Source organism: Monodelphis domestica, chromosome 5 (assembly GCF_027887165.1).
Source record: "Monodelphis domestica isolate mMonDom1 chromosome 5, mMonDom1.pri, whole genome shotgun sequence".
NCBI classification, from domain to species: domain Eukaryota; kingdom Metazoa; phylum Chordata; class Mammalia; order Didelphimorphia; family Didelphidae; genus Monodelphis; species Monodelphis domestica.
The window spans coordinates 323276861-323302697 of record NC_077231.1 but is presented as its reverse complement, the minus strand read 5'-3'; the positions used below and the strand labels follow the sequence as shown (position 1 = coordinate 323302697).

Genomic DNA, 25837 nt, shown 5'->3' with positions numbered 1-25837 from the left:
ATTCAGGTCTTCCTGACCTTGAGGCCACACCACTTGGTGGCCAAAGAGCTCTAATACATGGGAACCGAGTACCCTCTGAGGCAGCCCATCCTATTTTTGGTGGGTTCTAATGATCGGCATGTTCTTTTCTAACATCAAGCCAACGTGTATGTCTTTGCATCTTTCACCCATTGTTACTGGCTGAGCCCAGAGTAGAATGTGATTCACCTTCCATCGAGGCATTCGTCTAAGGCTTCTTGGCATGAGCCTTACTGCTGGCCCAGTTCTCTACACCTAGAACTGCCCCATCTGGACCAGACTGACAGAAAACACGTCCCCAGGCTCTGGGAGAATTAGTCTGCTCCATTTGGGAACTTTCACCCCAGAGCTGATCTCCTAGGATTGGGGAGTGAGCGGCGGCACCTCCTCCGCAGCCCACTATATCTAGCTGGGCTCAGTCTACCCCATATTTCACAGGCTGACTGGCATCCACCGGGGGCATCTTCCCAGGTGGGCTGATGGCACAAGGACGCCTCTCCTCAGATGCCACATCTTCTGCCTCTTGCCTTAGGAACAAAGTCCAATGATGATAAATGAAGCTCCAGGAAGAGGGTATCAATCAGTTGCTCTGTGGATCACGTCACCCTCCCGGGAGAGCCCCAAACCCAAGGCTCCTTCCCGGATCTCCACTCCCCACTTATATGCAGTTGCCCCTGTTGGCCCATAAACTCCTTGGGGCAAAGACAAGCTTCTTTTGGAGGGGAGGAAATGAATGGATGCATTACCAGTTCTGAGGGGAGATAGCTTTGATTACAGGAAACTGAAAAGCTTCTGCCCAGACTAGAGTAATAATGAACTGAGGATCAAAAGGAAAGTGGTTAAACGGGGAAAAATCTCTGTGTTAAGCTTTTCATAAGGTTTTAATATCCAAGATATACAAACAATATATATCAATGCATATGTGTGCACGTAGATCACATATGTGTGTATATTAATATAATTATATAACTATATAGCTAAAACTAGTGGCCATTCCCCGATAGAAAAATGGTCAAAAGCTATGAACAAGAGTTCCCAAAAGACGGCAAAGCATTCACAAGCTCTTGAAAAAATGCCCCAAATGCCTAATAATTAGAGCAATGCAAATCAAAGCTCCTCCCATCCTGAAAATGGGCAAAAATGCCCAAAGCTGAAAACAGTCCATCTTGGAGGGCTTGTGGAACGACAGGCTGAGCACACGAATAGTGTCGGGAGGGCCATGAAATGGCACAACCATATTGGAAAGCCATTTGGAAGGATGTAAATAATGACTACTGTGTCTACCCTTTGAACCGCAGACTCCGTTCTGGGCTTACAGCCCAAGGCATCTACCCACAAGGAAATGAGAATAAAGTCCTCACGTATGCCAAATTATTTACAGAAACACTTTTTGTGATAGCTGATAATTGGGGAGAAAATAGACGCCCGTCCACTGGAGAATGGGTAAATGAATCGTGGGATGTGAATGTCATAGAGTATTATGTTGTGTAAGAAATGATAGGTAGGGGGAATAGGGAGAGCCACAGATAAAGCTATCTGAATTAATAAAGAGTGCCGTAACCAGCACTAAGAAAACAGTATACACGGTAACTCTAACAAGGCGAATGGGAAGAACAGTGACACGCCAATGTATAAAAAAAGACAAAGTCCTGAAAATCCAGGAGAACTTGCAATTAAGAGGGAGGAGACACTCTCACCCTCCCATTTAGGTGAAGGTAGGAAGTCCACAGGGATTTGACACGGCACGTATTTGTGGACTTCTTCAAGGTATCCATCACTTGTTCTATTTTTTTTCTCCAAAATCCTATTTGTCACATGAAATGGCTCTCTGGGAGGGGATAACTACAATAATGTAAGAAACAGAAAATATTCATGAAACTAAAAAATCAATGAAGGAAGGAAAAAGAGAGAGAAAGAGACAGAGAGAGACAGAAACAGAGAGACAGAGAAAGGCAAAGAGACAGAGATAGATAGAGAGACAGACAGAGAGACAGGGAGAGAGACAGAGAGAGGCAAAGAGACAGAGATAGATAGAGAGACAGACAGAGAGACAGGGAGAGAAGATGAGAGAGACAGAGATAGAGAGAGAGAGACAGAGATAGAGAAACAGAGAGAGAGGGAGAGACAGAGATAGAGACAGAGAAGCAGAGAGACAGAGCAACAGAGAGACAGATAGAGACAGAGAGAAAGGAGAGACAGAGAGACAGACAGAGAGACAGAGCAACAGAGACAGAGAGAGATCACTTGAATACTTAGTCACTTCCCTCATGGAGTTTAGAATCCAGTAGTCCTGTACCTAAGGGGAGCCTGGGGTAGTAGAGAGCTACGTGGTGAGTGATGCAAAGATCAACTCCCCACAATGCTAGACTACGAGGTCAAGCTTTCAATTGTGGTGGGGCACCTACTCTGACATGCTGGGGGGGGGGGGAGAGACAAAAAGTACCGGCCGTCACAGAGATTCCTGGGAAAGCGCCTCTTTGCCTCCAGACACTGCCAAAGAGGAAACTGCCAAACTCAATAAAATTGGTGCGACTTTGGGCTTTCCCTGGGCTCATCTTGGTGGTTGATCCACATACTCCTATTGCATTCCAAAGTTCTAGTTAGCTGTCTGAGGATTCCTCACTTGCTGCTGTTTCTGCACCCATTCTGTGGCATGGGGGCATTTCTCATGGTCTCTGCAGGCAATGGGCTACTTCTGTGCAGCATACAGTGAAGACAATGAAAATGCCATCACAGATGACTGTGTCCAAGATGTGCAGAAAATTGGCCAATAGGAGGGTTCGGGGGAACTCTGGCTTATTATTCTCACCATTTCATGGCTTAATAATATTTAGTGAGGCAATTTATCACTGGCCTGCAGCTCTTGGACAAATGAACTATGCCGGGCCACCATGGAGTTTTTGCATTGATGCTTGGATGCTACTGGAGCCGGACAGTGCAGAATAGATATGAGCACCATCTCGATGGCATTCAGTTGTTCAATGCAACATCAGAAAGTAAGAGCATAAGTGGGGCTGACAAACTGGGATCAAGAGATTTGTATTTTAGCAGGGAGAAGATTTTTCAGAAATTGATAGAGGGCCAGATGTCAGGCACCAAAAGAAGATCAATACTGCTGATAAATTGGGATGGATCAAGGTCCCTCAGAGCCTGATCCCAACTCATCCAAAGGTCCTAGAAGCAGGTATATCATTAGCAAATTTTCAGATAATAGAAGCTCAGATTTTGAGCTGAAAAGGACCTCAGAGGTCATCTAGTTTAGCCCTTCAGCTTATAGATAAGGAAACCAAGATGCAGAGAGGTTAAAATCCACCCCTCCACCCCAAAGGTCAGACAGCTATTAAGTGGCAGAATAGGGTACTGAATCCAGGTCCCTGGCCTACAAAACCAGAACTGTTCCCAGTATACTCTGCTAAGAGCACCTGGCAATGGTCACGCACGATGTACAACTAGGTACTGTTTTGTATATTAATGAATAGTGACACAAACAAGTGCCAGAGAGAGGATGGACTTATTCCTTGAAGGCTGGTTGTCTGTCTCTTGACCTACTTGGCAATGTATGACCCTTGGGCTCCATCTTTATTTGGGAGATGGAACTAAAAAGAGGCTTAGGATAAGAGCTGGAAAGATCAGAAAAGCAATCCATTCAGCCCAGCATCTCATCTTTGACTGCAACATCAAGGGATGATTCATCAAAGAGACGACTTACTCTTGGAAGTCACCTCCCAGCCATCCCCACAAAGATTCCCTTTCCCAACAAATATTATCCATTTCTTCATACTTAGTTGTTAATGAACTTTCAAATTTGACCTGGACTAGTGAAAGAGAGCGGACTGGGTCAGAAGATGCAGGTTTGAATAATGGCTCTGCCGTGTAGCTGGCTGACCTTGGGAACATCACCAAACCTTCCGGACCTCCATTTCTTTATCTGTTCCTTGAGGAGACTGAACAACCTGGCTAAGATCCCTTCTAGCTCTAACAACATGTCTATGGCACATTTCCTTTTAACTTTCTAATTGATTGATATTTATGAAACATTGTCATATATGCAGAACATGCCCAATTATATACGTACATATGCACGCATGGACATACACACTGTATCTGCATACATATATAAACATAAGTACACATACACATTAGGGGTAATTGGTGGTACAGTGTTGGATCTGGAGTCAGGAAGATTTTAATTCGACTTCGACCAGTAGACTAGAGGTCACTGCCTCATTCCTGACCCTTCATCTCTTGCTCAAGGCTTTCACCAATTTTCCCACTTAAAGCAGCAGCTCCAGGAGGCCTAAAGCTCCCTCAGAGAGTGGTGTCTGAGCCTTTCTCGAAGAAACCAGCAGTTATGGTTATGGGCTCTCTGTGTGGGAATTGGGAAGCCAGCTGTTCTAGGTGAATGCCAATAACACCAGCTGGAGTCATCTGAAAGGAGGAATGACTTCTATTAGATGTTTTCTCTTTGTTAATAGAAAGTTTGGAAAGTTTTCCTCTTCAGGTCATGGGAAGAGGGATCTGGGGGCATTCTATGGGCCCCAAGTTTTTCCACAAAATGTAGTCCAGGAAGCAGACTGCTTCTGGGGAGAGTCACCTCTTGTAACTCCGACCTTGGCCACCACCATGCACTTCTACACCCTGTCTATGATACCAGATCTTCCATTTCTAGTCCTCCATTCTGTGTGGGACCTTCTCATGGAGGTGTGTTCTCAGCATGAGGATGTAGTTGTTTTGGCTGCTTTCAGGTGGGTCTACCTGGACACCTTGCTGGCACGCCTTGGGCTTTCTTTATCCATGAATGCCAGGCTTTCTCTGGTACAGGTACAATGTTGGCATAGCCTGGAAGACCATCTGGCAGAAGGACAGGGATCAGGTGGAGCAGATGCCATGTAAAGGTGCCCAGTGTTTCTGCCCATTGCAAGCATTTGTAAGTAGGAAGTCACTATGGAGCCATGGCTGGGATTTGCTTCAGCCGGCTCTCAGAAGTTTTCAATACCTCATATGAAAAGAGAAGGATAGAATCATAGAAGGGTTTTAAGTCACTATAGTTATGGGCAGTCAGAGTCTCTGCAAATTGTCCCAGAAGTGTTTTCCCATAAAGCCCATGCCACCTCCTTCCTACTCTGCCCCTGTATCAGCCTTCCCCCTTGAACCAAAGGAAAAAATAGGCAAAAACACAGATGACTGGGTTAAGGGGCACCCAAAGGAAAGTAGATATAGTTAGGTGGAGCCATGGTAGTTCCGTGGAAAGGCCAAGTAAGCTAAGTCTCTATGCCCGAGTTGACTGTTAGAGGGCAAAGGCCAGATTTGCAGACACCTCCTTTTAGATCTTGCTCTGTATGCAAGTCAAGTTTTCATGGGAGGTCCCCATGTGTATGAGATGCCACGATGAGGACTCTCGGTCTCTTGGGAACAGATTATGTCACATATAAGGATGTGAATCATATTCTACCTTGATTTTATGCCAGGCTTTCAATTCAAATACAATTTCTGGCTTGGGCAGGATTGACTTATTTTTGGCTTATTTCTTTGTAAAAAGACAGAGCTGTTCCAATCAAATTACCAAGGGAATCCTTTATATAGAACTAGACAAAATAATAACAAAATTCATTTGGCAGAATACAAGACCTAGAATCTCATGGGAAATAATAGGGGCCTTATGAATGAAAGGAGTAGCACTACCGGACATCAAACTATATTACAAAAATGTAATCATCAGAATGATTCAATACTAATGAAAATAGAAAAGTCAAGGTTGACTCAGAGCTTGGTAAACTATTGTCCTGGAGCCACATCTTGCCTCTCTTCTAGTTTGGTATGGCTCAAGAGCTAGGACACATGCAATTCATACAATAAAACTTCATTTAAAAATGTAAAATCTTTGCTCCCAGGCTGGATTTGGCCCTCAGTAGGGCGAGAGTTTGTCCACGGCTGAACTTGATAAGGCAAAATTCAGAAAAACTTTTTAAAAAAGGAAAATGATGAATTCTCAATGATCACATGAAAAGACAACTATTAAAATGCAGTTTAAAATAATTCTGGTGTCACTTCCCATCTGGAAAATTGGCAAAGATGATAGAAAATGAAAATGTTCAATATTGCAGGGCCTATAATGAGACAGACCTAGGAGTACATTGTTGATGGACCTGGAAGTTGGTTCAACTGTCTTGGAAAGCAATTTTAGATTTCAGGAGAAAATGAATTAGACCGTCTGGGTCTATGGCCCCAGTAATCCCACTACTGAGCTTACATGTTCACCCCCCCCCTTCATTTTTCCCTTCTGTCCTCCAAAGCAGAAATAAAGTATTAATAGGAACAAAGATCATGTCCAGTACATGGGAGAATGGTTAACATATGGTGTCATGGGATGCTATTATGCTCTAAGTAGCTATGAAGAGAGTTCTTGGGGAATTTGGAGAAGCCTAATGACACTTGCATGAACAGATTCAGGCTGAATGACTTCAGGAACATCTCTAAGAAGGATGTACTAATAGGAAGCCAAACACTGAGGAACTGAGATGCGTCATTTGAATACTTCTCATTTCACACTGTTCTACTCTATGGCTCAGTTAACTGTGAGTGGTTCCCAAAACTTGGGAAATTATTCTAGCCCTTTGGGTCTTCTCCAGAAATCTCAGATCAATGAATATGATTTCAAATCAAGCAACAAAAGACATAAGTTCTCCTCTTGCCTCTCTCCTATTGCCTCCCACCTCTGATCATTCTGTCCAGCAGACTGGAGCAGTAGGCTGCATCAAACTTCTAAGGTCTTGTAGGCTGGGGAAGAAAAGCCACTGAACAAGTGGCAATGTGGGAGCCTCAGTCTCTGATTGAAAGCGACTCACTTGAACCCAACAATCTAAAATCTCCTCATTTACAAAAGGTTTTGTTTTCACTTGTGCCTGAAGGTGGGAGGAAGATGCTCCAGCTCTGGGGAATGGGCCAACTGGATATGACTAACATGGCAAGGGGTGAATTGAGATTTCTTACTCAACGAGCATCTAAGATCAAAGAGGACCCTTTTGCTACCACAGAACATCCTTGGTAGCTTCATCTGAAAGGATGGTCTAGAGCACAGGAAGCCATTTACTGATGACCTTTTGACTCTTTCCACAGCTAGGCTCCATGGGATAGCTGTGAACTGATGAGGCAGATCCTGCTTCCCAGACAGTCACTGCTTGCTCATCTGTTGCTCTGTGCCTAAACCTTGGGATTTAACAGTTCACCAGCTCTTCTTCCATAACGTTTTTAAGTTTTCTAAGGCAATGGCTGAACTGGCATCAACATTCTGGTCATTTTTATATTGTAAAGACATCAAAATGTTATGCCGCATTTCTTTGATCTAAATAAAAATGGAGATTCCCATAAACCACTGTGGAAAGAGACAACTGTAATCCCTTGTGATATTGAAAGAGATTCTCTTGTCTTGGACTGTCTGGGAGGCTTTAATGACTTCTGTCTTTACAGCAGATTGAATAAAAATTCTCAATCTAATTATATGAAACCCTCCTTCAAATACTGGCACTTGAGCACGATGGTAAAAAGAGAGCCTTTTGAGTTAAATATAATCCCCCAGATAATTACATTCCAAACACATTTAATGACACACCAACTTACAGGAAGAGGAAATTCTCTGTTGATTTATAGGTCACATTATGGAGAAAACAATCTAGTTATAGCCCTTCTCTCTGGGCTTAAAGCATCAGCATTTCCCATGTAATGGCGGGTTAATCTTTGTTCTGAAGTTGTTTCCACTTCTGGAGAGCAGCCATGCATTTGGCAATTACAGAGGCCTTCCTTAGTCTGCTTTTGCTTGGGTATTCTGAGCAATTAATCTGAATTCAGACCTTCTTCCCCCCCTAATTCTGCCCTGCCTTCCCTGCCCTTTATAGAAACCAAGTCATCTTTAGTTGTAGTTTCCTTCTATTCAAGATGGAGCCTGAGTGGTAGTTTTCTTTGGGGAGTGTGGTACTTGGTCCCTGCTGCTTCTTTGCGTGAGGAGGGGAATGGGGTTCTCAGGCTTTAGTAAAAGTTGCCCTCAAAAGCCATGGAAACCAAGACCAATCCTGCTACCGAAGAGCAGTAACTGATTCTAAGGCCTTGACAATTTTGGCAAACCTTCCATTCTAAGGCACTGATTATGTCAAAGTAGCAAGTGCTAGAGGCATTTTGAGAGGGAGACTGATATTATCAGCCCCTGAGACAGAAGACCGCCTCATACAGAATGAGTGGCCAATTGACCATCAGTGGAAAGGGTTATCCTTAACTCGCCTAGGTTGTATGTTAAGGGCCAGCTGCTAGCAGAATACACTGGACTTAATGAAGGAGACAGTGCAATGGAAGGAGACAGAGGAGCTGGGAGGGAGGTATGTAGGAGTCTTATTTTCCACTCCTACAAGGCAATATCTCAACTCAATTCTGACTCAGGCTGAACCAAATCTAGTCTGTTTGCTGTTGCATTTGGGTTAGGGATTAGAACTCTGGGATCATGCTCTATGAAAGTCATGCCTCCTATGACCTGGGGTATTCCCACATGAAACAGACCCTGACTAGAGTGCAGTCATCACACAGTATATCATAGGATCACATACAAGCATATTAGAGAATTGCAGGATCTCTGAGCTAGAGAGGAACTTGGCATTCATCCTGGCCAGCTCATGGCTGAGCATCTACAAAATCAGCACCCTGTATCAGTCCATATTGGTTTGAAGACATCCAGTGAAGGAAAATTACCTTCAGCAGCAGCCCATTCAACTTTGGAATTGCATTCTCACTGTGAGCAAGTTTTCCCTTTTCACACTCTGCCATTTTATCCATTGCTTTGTGTCCTGTCCTTCGAAGTCAAACAGAAAAACATCTAATCTCTCTTCCATATACTAAATGTCTCAAATTTTAAAGGTAGCCATGATAGCCCCTCTCCCACACGAAACCTTTTCTTCTGCAAGGGAAATAGCTCTCCTTTCTTTTACAATTCTTTATATGGAATTGCCTTTGAGTTTCCCCATATTAACTCAACTGGCTACCTCTCGATCTTTTTCCAAATTAACAACGTCCTTCTAAAATATCACGTCCAAAGCTAAAGTCCCCAGATCTCATAGGCTTGACTTAGAGGCAGAAGGACCTATGATCCAGATCTGTCCCTTCTAGGCTTGAACACTCTGCTGCTCCTAAATATGTCTTCTTTCTTGGCTGTCATACTACTACTCTTTCATATTGAGCTTGTGATTCACTATACCTCCAAAATCATTTATTTTAGAACAATTCCCTATATAGAGAGCTATATCCCTCATGCATTACACTTTCTAAAGTCCAAGTCTAGGATTGGCTTTGTATCTATTGTAAGTCATCAAGATCTTTCTCATTCCTACCCCTGATATTGTATGTATTAGCTTACCCTCTTCATTTTATAAACAAGATGATCATGAGTATGCCATTTCTGCCTTTTTCTGAGTCAAAGAAAAAATGTGAAATAGCCTGAGGCCAAGCGCAGATCTCAGAAGCACTCCTTTTGCCATCTTCTTCCAAGTTGACATGGAACAATTAATGAAAAGTCTTTGAATCTGCCCATTCCACCACTTCTGCAGCCATATTACCCTGCTTTTGTCTGGTCTATTTTATCCATATAGAGACTTGTCCAGGATCACACAGCTGGTAAATGACTGAGGCACAATTTGAAGTCAATTCTTTCTTACTCTATCACTCAGTCTACTGTGCCACTGAGCTGCCTCTCAATGAATGACTGTGATTAGTGTGAATTCAACAGCTAAGTTTTCCATGTGCCAGGCACCATCTGAGATGCTGGGAAGCCAAAAGAAAGAACAAAACAGTCCTTGATTTCAAGGTTGAAAAAGACTGATATGAAGAGAAATTTCCTTTCCCTCCCTTATAATCCCCTAGAACTTTTGATAACCTCCATGTTACCTCTGACTGGTCCTGCTTATTTTCATTTATTCCCTACTGATTCGGGACAGCAGCATAATCAGTAATAGCAGAGGACCAGTCGCTCTCAGGCACAGAGAGAGACCCTTCCCTTCCTTTTTATCCCTGTCCCCCCTCTGTTCCTTCCCTTTCCCCTTCCTTGTGTATGAGAAGTCTGGGAGAAGGGAGGAGGCTTTAGTGAGAAACAGGTATGACAAGGCCAAGATGTAGATAAGTGAGTGGGGAGAGAGTCTATTGTCTCTCTGCTTCTCTGGCTTGATTGCTGGCTCTGGGGATAAGGCATGTTTAATTGCATTAAAAACCTTTTTTTTTGCCCTGTGAGGGACCTAGATGTGTTCAGGGCAGAGACAAAGGACTGGGTAAATAGTTGGTGGCCAAGAAAGCATCTGTTTGTGCTTGGTAAGGGACGTCAAATAGGCGTACATTTCTACGAGGAATTTGGTTGCATTAGCTTTGAGATCACGGACTGCCTTTTGCTCTAAGTAGATCATGTTCCAGGTGACATAATGTTTCATAAAATGTCTACATCACGAATGATTCTATGTGGTTGTTCCATACCTTCTGCATTGTATGTTCTAGGAGACCTTGTCTCTAGATGAAAGGGCACTTAGCTAGTCCTTCATACCACATTTTCGTCTCCATCACAAACCATGGAGATTTCGTGCAGACTCTGAGGAAATTGATTTAGGCTTTGGGTGACTGTCAGCTCTTTTCCTCTGAGCATTCTGGGACTGGTCCCAGAAAGTCACAGGAAGACAATAGCATCTTGACTTTGTAGTTCTGGGAGCTCAAGTATACCTTGTCCTGCAGATGAAATCTAAACTGGGATGAGTTTATATGATATATATAAATGTCTAAGACTATCTATAAATGTCTAAGACGTGTATCATTGGAGGAAGTCAGGAGATGCTTGGCCTCTATTCTGGCCTCAAGATTCTGGAGGATTTGCCCTTTTGCTAGGACAGCTAAAGAAATGGGTCTTCAGCAGTCATGGAATGAAACCCCCCAGTTTGCCTCATGTTCATGTGGGGATTAAAAGGGTGCCAAAAAACCCAAGGTGCTAAATAGCATGGGTGATCTTGGGCTGGCCTCGTTGTTTGTGTAACGCCTCAATTCATGCCCTCAATCTTTGACCCAAAAGTCTCTGGGAGTATGAGTGCTAAAATTCGGGACAATCATTTTGGGGAAATGAAACAAAGGCATTTGGTTAGAATATTTCCTGAGTTTTATTGGATTAATTAACACCCAGGTTTGGAAGATGTAAGGATTTGGGGGAGGTGAACAGCTTGCCTTCCTGTTTACTCCATAAACCAAAAGCAGGCAGATGCCCTAATTCCTTAGTTCCACAGTTGAGTCTCAATTCAATTACAAAACAAAATCTATAGCCCCAGCTCAGGCATTCGTATTGGGAAGAGTCTGCAGAAGTAATCAACTCCAATTCCCTCTGCCTGATTTAATTACAGAGCACCATTTGGTGCAGCTGCTAATCTCTTATTAGGTGACCCCTTCCCCACTCCCCCCCTCCAACCCCTCTCTCTCAGCCTGGAGGACGAAAGGTATTTATGGTCTTACAATTGGCTCCTGAACTGTGTGCCCATTTACACTGGGGTTAAGGGTTCTGCCTGAGAAGATCCCCAGATTTCTCTCAAGTCACAAACATTTTCCTTTTCTCAAAATGAATCCTCCATGAATTGATCCAAATATTGGAGAGAATTGTACACGGTTTCAAAAGTGGAAAAGTGTGTGTGTGTGTGTGTGTGTGTGTGTGTGTGTGTGTGTGAAAGAGAGAGAGAGAAAGAGACAGATGTGAGGAGAGAGAAGGGAGACAGCAATTCCCATCCTGAGATGTGCCTGAGGACGAGAAGTGGGATTCTGTGTGTCAAGAGAGTCAAAATGCTTCAGTGTTCTTCTCCGAAGTTGCTACTTTCTACAAGATGCCAACCATGTAGACTCTATCATTGTCCATTTGACAAGTCAAGCCCAGCCTTGACTGGCTGAGCAACTCGAAGAGCTTCATGTCAAGGCACGGAGGGCTTGCAATCTGCTGTTGGGATACCCTTACATGGATGAAATCACAACTCCTTGAAGCCTGAAGTGAGGCCATGCTGAGGGTGAGGCAGGTGAGCTACGTGCCCTACATGTACAAAGCTGAGTGTGTGGAGCAATTATGGAAAACAAGCGAAGGCTATCCCAAATGTTACATGTCCCCACCCTTAGGGTGATGGGTGGGGATTCTGGGATAGAATTTATGGTTCCACTTGGGCCGTCTCCTTAAACACTCTTCAGTGCTCTTGGCCACAAGGTCATGGGTTTTAGAGCTCTAAGAGACCTTTGAGGCCATTCAGTCCACCTCCTCATTTGACAGTTGTAGAAACTGAGGCTCAAGGAGGTCGGGCAATTTGGCCTATGGCACACAGCTAGCAAGTAGAGCCAAGATTAGAGTGCAGGTTTCCCAATTCCAATCCCTTTCCACCCTACCAGAGGAGGCTTGTTTTTACAAATAAAAGGGGGGGGGCTTAGTAGAGAAGGAACAGAGTCCTGACTGTTTTTTCTCCCAACAATCTTCTGCACAAACAGGTATACACATTGGAATATATGTTTACAGACCATTTCTCTTTTTTCCTTCTTACAACATACACCCAGATTCATTCATTTTTTTGGAGGGAAAATAAAACCAAACAAAGAGATTCCTCTTCCTTTTTATAATTTAGTTAATGGCTACAAAGCTGGACAGGATCCTAGAGATCTTCTCTCATTTTACAGAGGAGGAAACTGAGGCCTGAAGAAAGGGAAGGGACTCACCTGCAACGGATGAATACAGCAATGAGCAAAGCTGGGATTTGAACCCTGGGTTCTGACAACCAACTCATTGTCTTCTTTACTATGTGACTTGATTTTCTAAGGAAATTGAAAGTGAACCGTGTCCCATGTTGCCTTTTTCTCAGTACAGGGAAGTAGCGGCTCTATTTTGGATGAACCTAACTCAGAAACAGGCTGGCTGGGCATGATTCAGCACCAGGGAGCTCTTGAGAACAGGGGGCATGATGGGTAAGCTGTAGATCTCTCTCTGGCTCCTGAGCTTGGTGTCTTTCCATGCCAGTCCCTGGCTCTGGGACCGATGCATCAGAAGCCTTGATAATAGTCCTCCAGTGAGGGTGGGAAAGCTAATATCCATCACTCAATCACAGCATCTGCCATTTCCTTCTCTTCCTACAACGCTGAAACATGGGCTGGCTTGCATTTCATTTAAGGCTTACCATGTGTAGCTTGGGCCCAGCACAAGAGATCGAAGAGTTGTGATGCCTAAAGGTAAAAATTTCCCCCTAACAACACTTTCTTTCCTACCCCAGAGGACAGTTTTCTTCTCGGAACCCTTCCTGTGAGCCACAGGAGGAAACAATTGTGTTCACTGAAAGCAAATAGGAAGGGAGCAAGGATGACAGTTACCAGATGTTCCAGTATCCCTGAGGGAGCCCTGAATGTTTCTGCTTCGCCTCCAAACAGGCCTCCTCATCGTGCCCCAGGGCCCAGTTGTCTGACCATGCTGCTCTAGTATCCATGAGATCCAAGGATTCCAAAGCAGGAAAGGACTGCAGAGGCAGCCAAACTCAACTTCCTCCTTTGAAACACGGAGAAAGAAAGGAGACCTAGAGATGGGAAGTAACTCACTCACTGGCCCAGAGTTAGATCATCTCAAAGCCAAAACTGATATCAACCCCATCTAGTTCTCTTGAAGAGGAGAAAGTACTGGACCAGGAGTCAGGAAGGCTTGAGTCTCAGTCCTGCTTTAGATACTGCCTAGCTGCCTGCCCTTGGATAAGTCACTCAACCTCTTTGTGCCTCAGATTCCTCACCTATAGATGGGGATAATAAGAGCATCTACCCCACAGAGTCGCTGTGAGAATCAAATGAATCAGCAAATGTGTATAATGTTGTACAAATCACAAAGCAGAATATGGTTTATTATTATTACTATGATTATTGTTATTGTTATGAATCATTCCGTCTATGGTGTTTCTGGATATCTGGAGGACACCCTGTTGGAGCCCAACTAGGCCACATCCAAAATTCTCTCCTATGATTTAAGGTTTGGAACTATCTTCCAAAGATAGTTCAGAGTCCTAGAGGAGAGATTTCAGATTCTAAGAGACTGGGAGATCATAGCAGCTATGGAGGGCTTCCTAGGGCAGTTCAGATCCTGGGAGAAGGAATGAAAGAATCATACGCCAAGGGAGAGGGGCCAAAACAGTCAATCTATCAACCAACCAATCATTCATTGCCTACTATGAGCCAATCACTGTGCCAAATGTGGCACCATCAAAGACAAATCAGGAATAAGGGAATGAGCTCATTCCTGTTCTTACAAGGGATCTGCTATGTAAATTGCCCCCCTCCCCCAGTAACAATCACCAATTTCCAGGGGCCATCAAGAAAAGACCCAACCCCCTACCCTAATACCTGCTCAAACTAAGGTTTGTGTCAAGATCATTTTTAGATGCTGGATGCCACGGCAGGGTATTGAGGCAAATTATCAGGGAATTGGCATCTATACTGGCACTGTTACACAACTGTACCAGAAGGGAAAAAGCCAGAATGATTTGTAGAATGAAGCTGGAGAGAAAGCATAATTCTGGAGGAGTGGAGTGGAGCCAAGATGACAATTTAGTACAGCTTTAGTGAAGATGTGGCACACAATAAAGACAACACTTGGAGAGATTCTCCATTCCCCCTCTTCCCAGTGCCTGATGATATTTTTTGCATGCCTGGCCCCTGTGTCCAGCCACCCAAAGCAAGTACATCTTCCCTCAAGTCTCTTGGGTATTGCGAAGACTCAAAGACAACTTGAATTTACCCTTTGGGCATTCAAACTCAGAAAAGGTTTGCCAACTCTGGCAGTGAAAGCTGGAATTACTCTGAGAATCCTCTGAAACCAACCATGAAGTAGTGCCTCAAAACAACTGGAGTCACAGAGTCAACAAAGGGACTGAGTGAAGTGGCTCTTCTGTGATGGGCAGTTTGGAAAGGAGGCAGAGAGGGCATGTTTTTGTGGAAGAAGGGGAAAGTGGAAGTAAAATTGTGTACAGAAAAGGGCAGGCGGCACACCCCCACCTGCTACGCCATATTCCAAGCCTGGGCACACGCCATTTCAAGACCCAGGAATCCTGCCTAGGCCAGCATCAGAGCATGCCATGCCTACTCCTTGAAGTCCCAAGCCCAGGCACAAACCTGCAGTGAGACCCTGACCTCCTTATCATTTGGCCCATTCAATCCTGTGGTGAAGGCCCTAGGCAAAATAACTCATAGCACTCTGGATTCTGCCAGCCATCAGTGGCTCCTGGAGGAGACTTAATCAGCAGCTCTTAGAGCACCCAGCCCTCTGGCCATTGTGCCACCTTGGAATAAATGAAATCTGCAGAGAATCAGAACTAGAGTTGTGGGCATCAGAATGGAAGAAGTAAAGTTTAAGAAAGTGCCTCCTCTACCCTGAGAACAGATTCAACCATCTAGATAGAAGTAAAAGTAAAAAAAGGCAAGTAAATGAACAAACAGCAAAAGAAATATCTAACTATAGAACATGTCTTTGGTGACAAAGAAGAACAAAGCACAGACTTAATAGGTGACGATGAGATCAAAGTAGTCACAAGCAAAATTTTTAAAAAATTGGGAACTGGTCTCAGGCACTGGAAGAGATCAAAAAGGGATTCAAAAATCAAATAAGAGAGGTGGAAGAAAATGGGGAAAATAAATGAAAGTAATGCAAAAAGAAAATAACTTTAAAAAGTAAAATTGTTCAAGTATCAAAAGAGTCACAAAAATCCAATGAATAAAAGAGTTACATGAAAATCAGAACTGACCAAATGGAAAAGGAATTTCAAGAGGTCATGGAAGAAAATCATTTAAAAAAATTAGAATTGGATAAATAGAATCTAATGACTTCATTGGATGTCAAGAAAAAAATAAAATAAAATCAAAGGAATGAAAAAGAAGAAAATATGAAATATTTCATTAAAAAAGTCACTGACCTGAAAAACAGATCCAGGAAGGAGCAATTTAAGAATTATTGCTCTTCTTGAAAGTCATGATTAAAAAAAAAAAGCCTAGGCATCACATTACAAGAAATTATCAAAGAAAACTGTTCTGATATATTTTAACAAGAATGTAAAATAGAAATTGAATTATTCCATAGATCACTTCTTCTAGATTAAATCCCCAAATGATAACTCTCAGGAATATTATAGCCAATTTTTGAAGAGCTCTCAAAACAAGATGAACAAATAGGCAGAAAGAAACAATTTAAATATCATGGAGCTCTGTTCAAGATTACACAGGATCTGGCAGCTTTTAAACTGAAGGATCAGAAGGCTTAAAATAATTAATTCTGGAAGGCAAGGGAACTGAGTTTAAAACAAAGAATCCCCTACCCATCAAAACTGACTATTTCGGGGGGGAAAGGTCATTGAATAAAAGAAAGAATATTTCCAAGCATTCTTGATGAAAAGATCAGTCCTAAACAGACAATCTGATGTTCAAATACAATATCCAAGAGAAGCATAAAAAGGTAAATAACAAAGAGAAAATTTAAATGACTTAACATAGAAAGATATTTAAAACTTTAAAAAATTTTGTCATTATAATAGCAGTTAGAAGAAGTATAACTAGACAGAAAGTATGGTAATAAACTGTTTAAGATGATATACAAAAGTATCAAGGGGTAAGAAAGAAGATTGTACTGAGAGAAATGGGAAGAGAAGTAAAATCTGGTAAATATATCACATAAAGAGGTACAGGAACAACAAAAAAGATATCAGTGGAAGAGGGAGGATGCAGGTGGTGATAGGCAATACTTAAACCTTACTTTTATTGGAATTGGCTCAGAGAAGGAATAATAACCAGATTCATTGGAGTATAAAATAATCTCATTTTACCCTATAGAGTAGTAGAAGGGGAATAAGAAAGATGATAATATAGGGAGGGGTGTGGGGACAACCTGATGGGAGGCAAAAAGCCTGAGACTCCATTGAAGCAAAACTATGGAGACATGGAAGGCAAATGCCTGAACCCCTATTGAGCCATCAGGCAGCTGAAGATTACCACATATCTCACTTTTTCAGCCTGAGGCATGTGTCCTCAAGCTCTAACCCCTCTGTATCCAATGTACCCACAAAAATCACTAATATATGCCTCTTTCCTTGGGAATCTAAGCTAGGTTGTTACATGTTGATTTATGATCTATGGTAATGACTGTGTAGATTTGATGGGGGTAAACTAGATTACATTATACCACTTCATTGTGTAAGTGGAAACTTGTACAAAATCCCCAGCTTGCTTTCTCCCCATATAAAAGATGTAACTTTCAATAAAGTACTTCTAGTTGCTATCAGTGCCTTTAGCTCTCCTGATCCCCAATTGTGTCTGTCATTTTCCTTGCTGCCTTTTTGGGACCCTAACTGATTCTGTAGAGCTGGTATTTGCTAGACTTGACAGAAGGGGGAATGTAAGGGGAGTGATTAAAAGCAAAACACAGAGTGAAAGGAGAAAGTGCAGGATTAAAAGGGAAAAAGAAGATGGATGGAAATACACAGTAATCATTACTGTGAAAGTAAAAGGAATGAATTTATATAAAATGGAAGTGGATAGTAGAGTGGATTAAAAAAACAGAATACTGTGATATTTTGTTTACAAGAAAAACATTTGAGGCAGGTAGACATAAACCTTGTAAAGGTAAGGGGATGGAGCACAATCCACTGGGCTTCAACTGTGACAAAAAAGCTGGAGTAGCAATCATGATCTCAGACAAATCTAAAGCAAAAAGAGATCTGATCAAATGAAATGAGGAAGGCAATTACATTTTGATAAAAGGTAGAATAGACATTGAAGTAATATCAGTATTTAACATATACCAACTTAGTAGTAATGCCTACAAAATTTTAAAGGACAAACTAGGGGGCTTAAGGAGGAAATAGATAGTAAAATTATTCTAGTGGGGGTTTTCAACATTTCCCTATCAGAACTAGATTAATCTAACAAAAATAAACAAGAAAGAAGTAAAGGAAGTGAGCAAAATTTTAGAAAAGTTAGATTTAATAGATATCTGAAGAAAAAAGGAATATACCTTCTTTTCAATACCACATGGTACATTTACAAAAATTGACCATGAAGTAGGTCACAAAAACTTTACCACCAAATGAAGAAAAGAAGAAATAATAAATGAAACTGTTTTATATCAAAATGCAGTAAAAATTATAGTCAATAAGGGTTCATGGAAAGCTAAATTAAAACAATTGGAAACTAATCTAATTAATCAAAAGAGGTGGGTCAAAGAACAAATTATAGAAACAATAAATGATTTCATTAAGAAGAATGTCAATGAGAAAACAGTCTATCAAAATAATGGAATATAGCTAAAGAAATACTTAGGGGAAATTTTATATCATTGTGTGTAATTAGAATGTTGTACCCCAGGATTCCATTTCCCAGAATCCCACTTTCATCCTCATGTTACATTCTTACATTTTGGAGATAAAGTTTCTATAGCCTTGCCCCCTTTTGGCTCTTCTCCAGCTATGACAGTTGAGAAAATTTCTCTTCACCTAGGCTTTACTTTTGTCATTTTATTTCCTCTACTTCAAGTAATTATTAATAAAACATAAGTAGAGTTATTGGATATTAATTTTAATCTTACATTTCTGGCAACCAGCAAAGCTGGAAAAATAATTCTCAATTTTTTTTAAAGAAAGCCTTTGAGTAAAGGATAGGGAGCAGATAAATTTTGCTCCTGCTGATGAGATGCTTTTCACCATACTGTTTTTTTTTTTGCCAGCTGCCCCATCTTGGGGCTCTTGGTCAAAAAGGAAAAGCCACTTTTTGCCTCTTCTGCTGTCTGCAAGCTACTGCAGTCTGTGCCCAATTGCCTGAGGGTTCAAGAGCCATTTAGAAGCACTTTGTTTTTCCTGCTGGAAGGATAAGATCCAAATCCTATTGGGCTACCCACCCCCTACACTTATGTGGGTCTCAAGCCTGCACTAGCCACTTTTCAGCCAGGGAACACAGCATGTAGCAGCCAATTCATGCTATCCACCCTAAATCCAGCCTGGCTAACCCAGGAGGGCTTCCATGCTCCTGGTTGTGGGGGTGTGGACTGAAGCATTACAGTGCCACTGGTTTTAACCCTGTGGCAGAGAAGGGATGGAACTCTTCTCCCAAATATTCCTTATGAAGCTTTTACACCTAAGCAGTGCATTCTAGGGTAGTGCCGTCTATGGAGAGGAAGTAGAGATTGCAAGCATGGCCCAGTTTCCTGCTTATCTCAAACAGATCCTGTTTCTGGAGAGTCTTACTGAGCTCACGCAGCTTACAGCTTTAGGATGTCTTTTCTTTCTGCTGTTCCTGGGGGTTCTTGTAATGATTGGATACCTTACAGTTGATAGCTTGAGTAATGCTGAGATTCAGGAGGGAGATTCATCTCCCTACACTCCTTTGCTATTTTGGCCTGCCCAGGCTCTGCAACATATCCAATATGAGGTTTGTCCACACTATGCCCAGTGCAGATATGGAGAACCCGAGAAATGTGACCAAAGGAATCTAGATGAACAACGATACTTGGGAGGAAGAGGAATCTTAAAGAGTTGAGAGATGAATTTTTATGCCTTTTCAGATTCATTGTTAACTCTTAGTTTTGTTCCTCTCCAAATAGTGAAGAAGTCTGTAATGTAGCTATTGGAATTGAAGAAAAAGGCTCTTGAATTCAGTGCCTGTATCCTATCACATAAATTTTATTTTCTTATTGTTTGTTTTAAGATTTAATTCTGTTTTTTAAGTTCACATATTGATCTAATCTAATATCTTCTGTTACACTAAGCCATTTTCAACTAATGTATTTTGGCCATCAGCTATATGTTCTGTTACATTGACTTCATTTGTACCCTTCCTCTATGACTGGGCTGAAGAAAATACAATTTTAAAAGTTCATAAACAATTTGGACAAATTCTTTTCTGTGACAAAACCATAGGCTTTGGTCCTTATGGATGCTGGGTTTTTCACCAGATCCATTGAGGTCACATGTTGCCTTCATGGACTTCTGTGCCTTTGTTAATTGTCACATAGAGATGATGGATGCACTTCGTCAAACTTGTTACAACCTGTATACAACATTTGGAGAACTTAATGAGCTAAAAAATCTCAATTGATTTTAAGGGGTCTTCAGAAGTAATTTTCAGATAGCTAGGAGCACCACTACCTCTGACTGATCATTTGCCTGCCTTTGAATTGTCTATAACAAGAGGTAAAGAGCCTTTTAGTAGTGGAGGTGAAGTGCAATAGCACTATTGCATTCCCCACCTTCGTATTTATAAAAATGTAATGGATGAGACATTTGAAGTGATTTTCAATATTGTAGTTCTCACCTCCACATTGTAATGGATGGGACATATAAAGACATGCCTTTTATGGCTGTTACAGTCTCATGCCAGAGGAGGGAGATTTCCCAAAGGATTTGGTTACCCCGTGATGGGTTATAATCTCATCTAGAAGGTAGAAAGGTTTTCCTAGGGGGTGTGGTACCCCTGAATGGCCCCTGAGAGGGAGCATTTCCCATGATTCCTAGTAGCTTCTGGATGGTTTTTTATGTTTGTAACTCTTCAGCTTACTCTACTCTTCCACCAGAGTGATCTAGATTCTTGGTGACATTTTCGACCCAAAAGGTTTCATAAGCAGTACAGAGGTTTGATTTTTTATGGGCTCTCCTGCCACATTTTGGAATGATGGCAATAATAGACTTTGTTAGAAATATCTTTGTCAAAGTTGAAAGACTGGATAGATCTGTAGACCTTTTCACAAGTATCTATGACCTTCATAGTTTTTTTTTAATGTCACACAGGAAATGGCTATAGACTCATGTGAATAATAATAATAGAGAGTTTATTTGCTATTGTCATTAAATGGCTATTTAAAATGCTATTATGATTTTGGGGATTATGGTACTTCTTTGAATGTGAATTAGCTGTTGTACTACTGTTTTATAAAGCTGTTATTTAGTGAAAATCATTTGCACTCACACTCTGGATCATGGTCAAGTTAAAAAGGGAAATGGATCTCATTTTGGGGTGAGAAACCTTTGTTTTCTGCCTCTATTTGGCTGGCACTTTTTCACTGATTGTGAACTATATACTTTTACTTTTTAAAAATTTTATTATTGTTTTTCTTCTTGCATGTGCAATAGAGTATTTGAGTTTTATTTTTTCTACTTGAAGCAGTTTTTTTTTAAATTTGCACTAGGATAAGTTTAAAATGTCCATTAGCCCTAATGTCAATGCATACCCAAAAGCTTTAGATTATGGAAACCTGCCATTGATTGTTAAATATTATGGGACTTTGATTAATGGTTGTGTCTGATTCCATGAGAAGGGATCACTAAAGAGCCACTGCACAGTGCCAAGGAGTCCAAAGTTAACCTGAACAGTGGCTAGGAGCACAAGGTCAAAGAGACCAACCAATCCTTGTGGAATTGATGAGATTCTGTTGCAAGACAGGGGATTTGATCTTATTTTGGGGTTCAAGAAATCGGCTGCTTACAGGATTTCCTTGTGCCAGATTCAGACTTCTACCAAGTACCTTAGATTGGCTGCCATTTTGGTTCCCCTATTCCTGAGAGCAAAGGTAAAATCAGATCAGGTAATGCTACTTCCCATTTTATGCTAAAATCTAGTCCCTTTTCTGTCTCTTATAAATGTGGCAATTTTCTATAGTCCTGGCTGCTGATTGGGTAAGTGCATAATTGCTACTATAGGCTTCTGGGACATAAATCACTCTAATTGGGCCCTGATTCAAGGATTTGTTATAGGTTTATTTTTCCTTACTTAGAATTTTTACACATAAGATTTTGATATTTTATATTACATCCAGAAGTTGCTTTTTCTCTCTGAATTTTTTATGTTTTTTATTTCTTTTGACTGAATCATGACTTTTGATTGAATCATGAACCTCATAACTCAACCATGTATCCCATGGTGATCCACGTGTTTGTTAATACTCTCCTCAGGGGTGATAATGCAAAGTTTAAATACTTTTGACAGTAATTTTAGAAAAAGAAACTTACTACCTCCTTGAATCAAGAAAGTGAACTATTAGGAGAAGGCACCATGAAGATGCCTGCAGAAACCACACACGGCACCAAAAGAACCAGAGTGAACATTGAGATGTGGTGATTTGAACTGTGAGGGGTTGAATGCATTTATTTTGAATGCACACTCTTATGCCAAAGGGGACTGCCCTCTAATTGTTTGGGGGTTTTTTGTCAATGCATCTAGCAATCATTGGTTTTGTTCTTTTTTCTCTTTTATTTCCCTTTGATCGTAAATTACTATAATTTCTTCTTAGAAATTGAAATATTGTATGGACCTCTAGTTAAAGGTCTTTTAAGTTGGTTATGTGTACTGACTACATGGAGAAACTAGGCATGTAAATCTGGGAGATTTCTACATGTTCATTATCCATTGGAATCACAGGGGATATTGTGTAATTAGAATTTTGTACCCCAGGACTCTGTTTCCCAGAATCCCACTTTTGTCCTCACATTATGTCCTTATGTTTTGGAGATAAAGTTTCTGTAACACCACCCTCTCTTTGTTCTTATCCCACTACTGTGGTAGGGAAAATTTCTCTTCACTCAGGCTTTATTTTTCTCATTTTATTTCCTCCACTTCAAGTAATTATTAATAAATCTTATAAAATATAATACTTGGAGTTAGTGAATATTAATTTTAAACTTATATTTCAATGCTTATGACAACAAAATAGAGAAAAAGCCAATCAATGAATTGGGCATGCAACTAAAAAAACTAGAAAAAGAATGAACAAGTTAAAAGTCTTCAATTAAAGTCTAAGTTGGAAATCCTGAAAATCAAAGGAGAAATTAATAAAATTGAAAGTAAGAACTATTAAATTAATAAATAGTACTAGGAGTTGGTGTTTATGAAAAAACAAATAAAATGTATAGAACATTTGGTTAATCTGATTTAAAAAAGAAGAGAATAAAATTACCAATATGAAAAATGAAATCGGTGAATTCACCCCTGGTGAAGAAGAAATTAAAGTAGGGGGCATCTGGGTAGCGCAGTGGATTGTGATCCATGCCTAGAGATGGGAATTTCTAGGTTGAAATGTGGCCTCGGACATTTCCTAACTGTGTGACCCTGGGCAAGTCACTTAACCCCCATTACCTAGCCCTTACTACTCTTCTGCCTTGGAACCAATATACATTATTGATTCTAAGATGGGAGGTAAGGATTTAATAAAAAATAAAGTAATAATTGGGAGCTATTTTGCCAAATTACATGACAATAAATTTGACAATGTAACTGAAATAGATGAATATTTATGAAAATATAAATTACCCAGATTAACAAAAGAGGAAATAAGAGATATAAAAAAAATCTCATCTCAGAAAAAGAAATTGAATAAGCCATCAATGAACTCTCTAAGAAAAAAAATCCCCAGGGCTAGATGTATTCACAAGTGAATCATTTAATGAACAATTAATCCCAATGTGATGATTTGACAAAATAAGCAAAGAAGGAGACCCACCAAATGATTTTTATGACACAAATATGGTGCTGATGCCTAAGCCAGGAAGACCAAAAACAGAGAAAGAAAATTATAGCCCAATTTCCTTGATGAATATTGATGCAAAAATCTTAAATGAAATACTAGCAAAAAGACTACAAAAATATATTACAAGGATCATTCATTATGACCAGGTGGGATTTATACCTGGTTTAATATTTGGAAAACTATCAGCACAATTAACCATATCAATAACCAAACCAACAGAAATCACACAATTATCTTAATAGATGCAGAAAAAGCCTTTGAAAAATACACCACCCATGCCTATTAAAAACACAAGAAAGCTTAGAGAATAATAAGTAATATCTAACTCAAATTATCCGCAAGTATTATTTGTTATAAGGATAAATTAGAAACCTTCCCAATAAGATCAGGAGTAAAGCAAGAATGCCCATCGTCACCACTATTATTTAATATTGTCCTAGAAATGTTAGCTTTAGCAATAAGAGAAAAAAGAAATAATTAAAGTAGGCAATGAGGAAGTACATCACTCTTTGCAGATGATATGATGGTATACTTAGAGACCCTAGAGAATAAAGTTAAAAAAAACTAGTTGAAATAATAACCTCATCAAAGTTGCAGGATATAAATAAACATTCATAAATTATTAGCATTTCTATATATTTCCAACAAAATCCATGAGCAAGAATTTTAAAGAAAAATTCCATTTAAAATCACTCTAGGCAATATAAAATACTTGACAATCCACTTGCCAAGACAAACACAGGAATTTCTTGAACAAAATTAAAAAATAATTTTCACAAGAATAAATTTACAACTAAACAATTGGAAAAACATTAATTGCCCATGAGTAGGTTGAGCCAATATAATAAAATGATAATCCTATCTAATTTAAGTTTCTTATACAATGCCATACCAATAAAACTACAATAAAACCCAATTTTATAGAACAAGAAAAATTAATAACAAATCTATCTGTAAGAACAAAAGATCAAGAATATCAGAGGAATTAATGAAAAAAATGTGAAGGAAGGTGGCGTACCAGTACCAGATCTTAAACTGTACTATAAAGTAGTAATCATCAAAAGATCTGGTACTGGCTAAGAAATAGTGAATCAATGGAATAGATTAGGGGTAAATGACCTCAGCAAGACAGTCTCTGATAAACCCAAAGATCCCAGCTTTGGGGATTAGAACTCAATATTTGACAAAAATTTCTGGGAAAATTGGAAAACAACATGGCAAAAATTAGGTATGGATCAATATCTCATACTTTATATCAAGATAAGGTCAAAATCGGCATATGATTTAGACATAAATCATAATATCTTAAGTAAATTAGGAGAATATAGAATAGTTTACCTGTCAGATCTATAGAGAAGGGAAGAGTTTATGATCAAACAAGAGACAGAGAACATTACAAGACATAAATGAATAATTTTGACTGTGTTAAATGTGACCTAGATTAGGAGGGAAACAATAAACTGCAGAAAAAAAATTTATAACATTTTTTTTCTGATAAAAATCTCATTTCTCAAATGTTAAAGAACTAAGTCAAATTTATAAGAATACAAGTCATTCCCCGATTGACAAAAGGTCAAAGGTTATGTTTTGAGATGAAGAAATAAAAGCTATCAATAATTATATGAAAAAATGTTCTAAACCACTCTTGATTAGAGAAATGCTTATTAAAACAACTCGAAGGCACCACCTAAAGCAACTCTAAGGTAGCCCCTCACACCTATCAGATTGGCCAATATGACAATAACGGAAATTGATAAATGTTGGAGGGGATCTAGCAAAATTGGGACATTGATGCATCACGAGTGTAATTGCATACTGATCTAACCATTCTGAAGGGCAATTGGAGCTATGCCTAAAAGGCTATAAGAGAATGGACACTCTTTCACCCAGTAATATCACTATTCAGTCTGTATCCCAAAAGATGAAAGGATTCACTTAATCAAAAATATTTATGGCTGCTCTCTTTGTGGTGGCAAAGAAATGGAAACTGAAGAGACGCCCATCCGCTGGGGAATGGCTGGACAAATTGTGGTTTACGGTGGCAATGAAATACTACTGTGCTATAAGGAATGTTGACCAGGATTATTTTAAAAAGAAATGGAAAGACCTACATGAACTGATTCAGAATGAAATAAGCAAAACTAGGAAAACTTTGTGAACAGTAACAGTAATGCTGTGGAATCATCAGCTGTGACAGACAGTACAGTGACCCAGGACAATTCTGAAGGACTTATCACAAAGGATGCTATCCATCCCCAGAGAAAGACCTGT

General features: G+C 40.2%; 1 protein-coding gene across 1 annotated transcript in view; it reads right to left on the bottom strand.

Annotated features, from left to right (window-relative positions):
- Nucleotides 1–25837, bottom strand: part of THSD7A (thrombospondin type 1 domain containing 7A) — a 360671-nt gene that overhangs the window by 115783 nt on the left and 219051 nt on the right. The window lies entirely within an intron of this gene.